Raw genomic sequence first — 6,928 nt, forward strand, 5'->3', positions numbered from 1 at the left:
TTCTTTTTCACGGTATCAATTCAGTGACAAATTGATATTTTTAATTAATTCTAAACAAAATCACAATCTTCGTGGGTTCGACCTCGTACTTGCTACACTATACTATTGTTTTGATCTTGTGCACTTGCAAGTTAAAACGTACAATTATTTAGCTATTAATTTAGGTAGATTTTTGCACAACATCTAGCCCTCCTAAAGAGTTAGTTACACATAATGAAAATAAAACTACAAAGAAAAGGGAAAGAAAGAACCGAAAACTACTCCTAGAAGTAGCCTCCAAATTCCTCTCCCCAAGTTGTGCCTCTTCCAAGGATCCTAAATTTTCTATTGAATTGTGAGGCTTAGAGGTCTATTTATAGGGATTAGGAGAGTCCTAGAAGCCCTAGTAATCCTAGGAATTTCGAAAATTTAAGTCCAAGTCCAATTGGGATAAAGAAAACCTAAGTCCAAATCGGAGTAGGATTCGCCCAGAATTGCGGTCTTAACTTGCGGCGTGATTTTGGCCTTGCGGTGCTCTGAATTGGAAAAATACTATTTCACAATGATTTGTAGCATTTTCCAATGCCGCTTGAATCACCTCAATCGGATATTTGAGCTGAAAGTAATGGTCAAAATACCGAGACGTATGTAGAATCCAATTTTGCCTCCAATCTGATTTTGACTATTATTTGAGAAATTCCGATTTACTTATTTCCTTTATTGGATTAAACTTAACCGTGATTGGCTAAGCTTAACCATATCTTCTAGGTCTCCCCAATTTGCCCTTTAAACTTAGAATTTTTCCAGAAACGCTTTCTTTTCTTCCAAAAACCTATAAAACAAAGAAAATACAAAAAGGAAGTAAAATGGCATGAATTAACTAAAACTAAAGGATTAAAACATGTAAGTTAAGGCTAAAAATATGAATATTTTGGCACTTAACAATGCTCTTCTTTCTTTGGTTTTACTAACCTCTGAGGGAAGGGTGGTGCATTCACCTTCTCCTTTTCACTTACCTTGGAAGTTGTGGCTTCACCTGGAGATGCTTGTATTGTCTCATCATTTCCCACCTTGCTATCAATGACCTTACCACTTATAAGGGTTGTTACAACCTTTAGTTTCTCGTGACCTCTTACATTAGGAGCTAGAAATTCGTCCCTCTCTTCTTCGCACCACTCTTTGGCCATCTGCCCCACTTGTGCCTCTAATCCCTGAATGCCTTGACTGGTTGTTGCTTCAAGTTTCTGAAAGGCTCGATTGTTTTGAGCATTAGTATTTTGCCGCACATTCAAGAACTAGATCATGGCACCTTCAAGGTCATTCTTTTTCGGCTCTAGCTTTGGTTTGACCACTTGTGGTGGAGGGTCACTGTTTTGGTCCATATAGTTTGTTGGCTCCTGATATACAAATGAGAACATGGGAAAGTCTAAATGGTGCGGTCAGAATGAGAACATATTGCACATACCTTGACTTGTGCCACTTTCTGAATTGGGGTAATGCTATGACTAGTCATGGCTTTGACTATCATATCCAGCTTTCTTTCCATAGTGGCCATTTGACTCTGAATTCCACCATTTGTGCTCACTTCATGTATGTCCTTTCTTTTGAGTCCTTGTCTCCCTCTGGAAGAGAATTGTTGAGAGTTCTCACTTAAGGTCTCAAAGAGTTCCATCGCTTCATCACTGCTTTTCTCCATCAACATGCCACCACAAGCTAAATCTACAAGACCTTTATTAGAATCATTTAAACCCTTATAGAAGGCTTGTACTTGATCGTTTTGAGATACGTTGTGATGTGGGCATTTGAGAAGTAGCCAATTAAAGTGCTCCCATGCCTCAAAGAAAAGGTCCCAGTCTTTTTGTTGGAAGGTCTGAATCTCTCTTCACAATTTCCTTGTCTTTCGGGCTGGGAAGAACTTCTTTAAGAATTTTGTGGCCAACTCCTCCTAATTGTGAATAGAACCTGCAACCAAAGAATTGAACAATAACTTAGCATTATCTCTTAAGGAAAAAGGATTAATCTGATTCCTTTTGGAGTCAAACTCTAGATATTTTGAATCCTACAGAGATCAAAGAACTCTCGAAAATGTAGATATGGGTCCTCAGTAGGTGTGTCTCTATAGCGTGGAACCAAATTGAGCAGATGTGGCGATAATTTGTAATTGTTTCGCATAATAGGCTGGAGATCAATGCATGATGGCTAGTCGAGGATTTGGGGACTGAATGAACTTTTTATCGGCCTCAACACTGGGGGTGAATTGTCTCTCCGCATGATTAAAGTAAAAAGAAAATTAAATAACAAAAACAACATAAAAACATAAATTAAACTAAATATAAAAAGAACCACTTACTGTTGGCCGACCGAAGTGTGTCGAACGAGTGCGCTCGATCGCACTATTAGGTGTGCTCGATCGCACTAGGGCAGAACTGTGTGTGTGCATGGATGTGCTCGTGCGCGCAGGGGCACACATGCGCTGTGTAGATCGAAAATAAAAGAGAACTACAGCAGCTTCAACGTACTATAGCAGTGCACTTGATCGCAAGGCTGTAGAACGAGACTTACAGTACAGAAACCAAAAATAATAAAATTAAAATTGAACAAAAATTAACTAAGGGAAAAAAATTCTAAACAAAATCAAGCAATCCCTGGCTTCACCCAAGACATTAAAACATACAGAATTAGATTCACATGTCATACCTCACAAATTATGTGCTAATGTACTTGTGGCAATTTAAAATTAAAATAAGTGAATTCTCAAATGTCAAAAGTAAGTAACCAATCTTTGAATTCTCGCCATCAGATATATGATCAACAGTTTAAGCTCACCAATTAAATTCAAATCATAGTTTATAGATCAACTAAACTCTCACGAATAACATGAACATGCAATTTTTTAATTTTTAAATTTTCAAAAAATATCAAAAATTTCAAAATTTTTTAGACAAAGTGTATGTGTGTTCCCCATACCCCCAAACTTGAATTACACATTGTCTTCAATGTGTAGAAAAACATGGAAAGATCTTACCTGGGATATGAGAAAACTAGTTGGACAAAGGTATGGCTCGTAGCATACCCCAAACTTGAATGTAGGAACACTTGTCATGGAATGGGATGCCTCCCAAGAGCGATGAGTTTACCGTCTTCAGCCAGACTGTTGATAGTAGCTTCAGTGCTACAATTTTCTGTGAGATGCTAGTTGGAATAGGTATGGCTCATAGCATACCCCCAAACTTTGCAAAAACACTTGTCCCTAAAACAAATACATACTCCAACCAAATACCAGTCAAGTACAACACATTATTGTAACAATATAATCAAAGAATAAAACTTGAACAACAATGGACATACTAAAACCTAGAAGGAGATCATGTACCCTAGCTTGATGGAGGGCTCAAGTGCATAGGGCAGGCATCGTATAGAATGATAGCTAAATTTTGAGATAAATGACCTTACAAAAAAAGAAACCAATTAGATTTATAATTTACAGCAGCTTCAGTACTGCTGTCTAGAAGTGTGCTCGATAGCTGAGGACATGAGATCGATCAAAGTGGTACGCTCAATTCCTCTGATTGGGTGCTTGGTAGCTCTGCCACAAAACAGAAATACAGCAGCTTGGTGAGCTCAATCGCTGAGGACATGCGCTCGATCACACTGCTGCGGATAGAAATAGAACAATGGCTATAGCAGCTTCAGTGCTGTTGTCTGGCAGTGGTGTGCTAGCTTGTAGAGGACATGCACTCGATCGCACTGCTGCATATCAGAAATAGACTTGCAGCAAACATAAAATATTAGAAAAAAAAAATTAAATAAAACAAAATGGAAATAAAAATAAATAAAACAAAATAAAAAAATAAAGAACATAGAAAAAAAAATAGAAAACAGAAACAAATTACATAAAGAAAAAAAATTAAATAAAAATAGACTCGACATAACAGCAGCTTCAGTACTGCTGTCTGGTTATGCGCTCGATCGCAGTGCACTTGCACTATATCGCACAACTGCGTTCGATCTCCCTAGAATGGGTGCTCAAGCGCACTGTCGCAACAATGAAACATAATAAACTCATAGCTGCCTCAGTACTGCTGTGTGGCAAGGATGCACTCGATCGCAATGCACTTGCGCTCGATCGCACTACCGCATAAAAGATCGGAATTGCGGATAAAAACATAAACGAAAAAAATGAAAGAAAAAAAAAATAGAATTACAAACAAATAGAAACAAAGAAAACAAAATAAAAAATAAAAAATAAAACTAAAGGAAAAAAATTCAAAACAAAATTTAACACAATCTCCAGCAATGTCCCCAAAAACTTCTTATGCCAAATACCCACCTAAATTAATAGGTGAATACTTGGTACGTTTTACTCACAAGTGCATAAGATCAAAACGATAGTATAGAGAGCAAGTACGAGATCATTCCCACGAGGATTGTAATTTGTTTAGAATTGTTTTTCTAAATTAAATATCTTTGAATTGTCACGAATTGAAAGATTTAAAAGAAGATAAGAATAATGAAATGGTTAGGGTTTTGACATCAACCACAAATCAGACTAATTAAGCTAACAATATGTCAATGTTCCAATTGTACAGGTATATTTAATGTTTGCCAACCGAAGGGCATGTTATCTACTCCTTAAGCTATTGATCTCCCTAAGCAACGGATTAGGCATAGTATCTACTCTAATTATTTTCTTCTCCAAAAGATTTAACATGATATCTACTAAATTGTTCCTTAGAGAAGCATATATCTATAGAAATCGACAAACACATGAAGCCTAGAGCATGGTATCTACTCCCGATTTTTCATGTTGATTACACCAAGAACCCGTGATGAGATTCTTTTGTCACTTTATTAAGCCCAGGACTCGGTCATCCAAATTGAATTAAATAACACATCCAAACACATGCATATGATGATCTGGCACATTCATATGAGAAATTCAATTAACTATAAAATAACCAAATTAAATATAGCAAATTATAATTGTAACAAAGGCGCCAATATTGAAATCCTAAAAAGACATGATTAAGGCTTCAATCTAGCCCCTAAAAGGTTTAGCTACACATAATTTAAATAAAACCAAAAAGAAAAGGGAAAGAAGAAACCGAAAACGACTCCAAGAAGTAGCTCCAATTCTTCTCTTTGGAATTGTGTATTTTTCTCAATGCTCAGAGGCCTATTTATAGAGCTTAGGAGAGTCTTAGAAACCCTAGTAATCCTACGAAATTCAGAGGTTTATGTCCTAGTCCAATTTGGATAAAGATAACCAAAGGACAAATCGGAATAGGATTCGTCTAGATTTGTGTTATTATATTGTGAGATGATTTTGGCATAGCTGCTAGTTTCACCTTAATCCGATACTTGAGCCAAAAGTTATGGTTAAAATACTAGGACATGTGCTGAATCCTAATTTGAATCCAATCCGACTTTGACTCCAATTAGAGAAATTCCGATTTAATCATTTCCTTGATTTGATTAAACTTAACCATATAATATAGGTTCTCTATTACGATTGGTTAAGCTTTACCATATCTTCTAGTTCTTCTCAAAGTGTGCTTTAAGCCCGAAACTTTCCAGAAACGCTTCATTTTCTTTAAATACCTATAAAAAGACAAAAAACACAAAAATGAAGTAAAACAACACATAATAACACGACTAAGAGATTAACAAATGTAAATTTAGGTGCTATATTTTAGCACTCATCAGCTGACTCCAATCATGCAAGAAATGGTAGGACACCTAGGGTCCTTATACTTGGTGGGCAACTTGCATTGTAGGATTGAGCTAACCAGCTCGGTCAAAAACGCATTCTTCAGGACATTCGTCCTCCTATTGATAGTAATCAAGTCCTTCAAGAAGTTGGCATATGATGGCACTTGTTGGATAGTATCCAAAAATGGGATGTTGATTTGGACTTGCTTGAATACCTTCAAAATGTCCTCAAATTTTCCTCATTTCTTAGGCGCTTGCAATCTTTCAGGGTAGGACGCTTTATGCACAAACATCCTTGGGGGATCCTCAACAATTGTTATGGCTCTAGAAAGCTTAGCATCTCTCCCCTCATTGTTGCTACTCTCTTGCCCTTGTGGCACAGCAGGGTTCTCTTTTGGCAGAACCACTTGATTGTCCACTTGTCTCCCTGACCTTAGTATGACAATTGGCTGCACATGTTCCTGCCCATGTGCAAGATTTGAAGAATTTCCAACTACAAATTGTCCCTTAGGGTTGGGCACGAGCTAACTTGGAAACTTTCCCTTCTCTTTTTCACCCAATTGATTGGCTATCTATCCAATATGACTCGCCATCTTAGCAATTGCTTGGGTGTTTACTCATAAGTTTCAAATATTACAAATTTGGACCCTTGTATTTACATTAGTTAATCCTTTAGCTGTGTCGTTATTTAATGTTTTGTGTTTTTAGTGTTTTGTAGGTTGTTGAAGAAAAACTGCAACTTTAAAGAGAAAAATGCAAAGTTTGGAAGAAATTACACTTTGAGAACACCTAGATGATGTGGCTAAGTTCAACCCAATCAAGGAAAGGATTAAATTGAAATTTCTCTAATTGGAGTCAAAATCAGATTGAATTCAAATTCAGATTCTGCACATGTCTTAGTATTTTACCCATAACTTTCCGCTCAAATATTGGATTGAGACGATTCTAGCGGCATTGGAAAGCTAACTCAAAATACTACAATTCATTATGAAATATGATTTTCCTAATTCAGACGTTTACATGCCACAATCGCTCCATAATAAAAGGATACAAATTTGGACAAATCCTATTCTGATTTCAGACTTCAATTTGGACTGGGAGACAGACCTCCAAATTATCTAGGTTTACTAGGGCTTCTAGGACTTCCCTAAGCCTATAAATAGACCTCTTTGCATTCAAGAAAGATATACAATTCTAGATAACAAAATTCCATAGTTTTTCTCTTTAGTTTAGTTTA

General features: G+C 36.6%; 1 non-coding gene across 1 annotated transcript; it reads left to right on the top strand.

Annotated features, from left to right (window-relative positions):
* The first annotated feature begins 1,763 nt into the window (after positions 1–1,763).
* LOC148583680 (small nucleolar RNA R71) lies at positions 1,764–1,870 on the top strand. The gene has a single exon (XR_015909177.1). It is a non-coding gene; the product is annotated as a small nucleolar RNA R71 (small nucleolar RNA).
* The last annotated feature ends 5,058 nt before the right edge of the window (positions 1,871–6,928 follow it).

Source organism: Corylus avellana, chromosome 9 (assembly GCF_965113065.1).
Source record: "Corylus avellana chromosome 9, dhCorAvel1.hap1.2, whole genome shotgun sequence".
In the NCBI taxonomy this organism is placed as follows: Eukaryota; Viridiplantae; Streptophyta; class Magnoliopsida; order Fagales; family Betulaceae; genus Corylus; species Corylus avellana.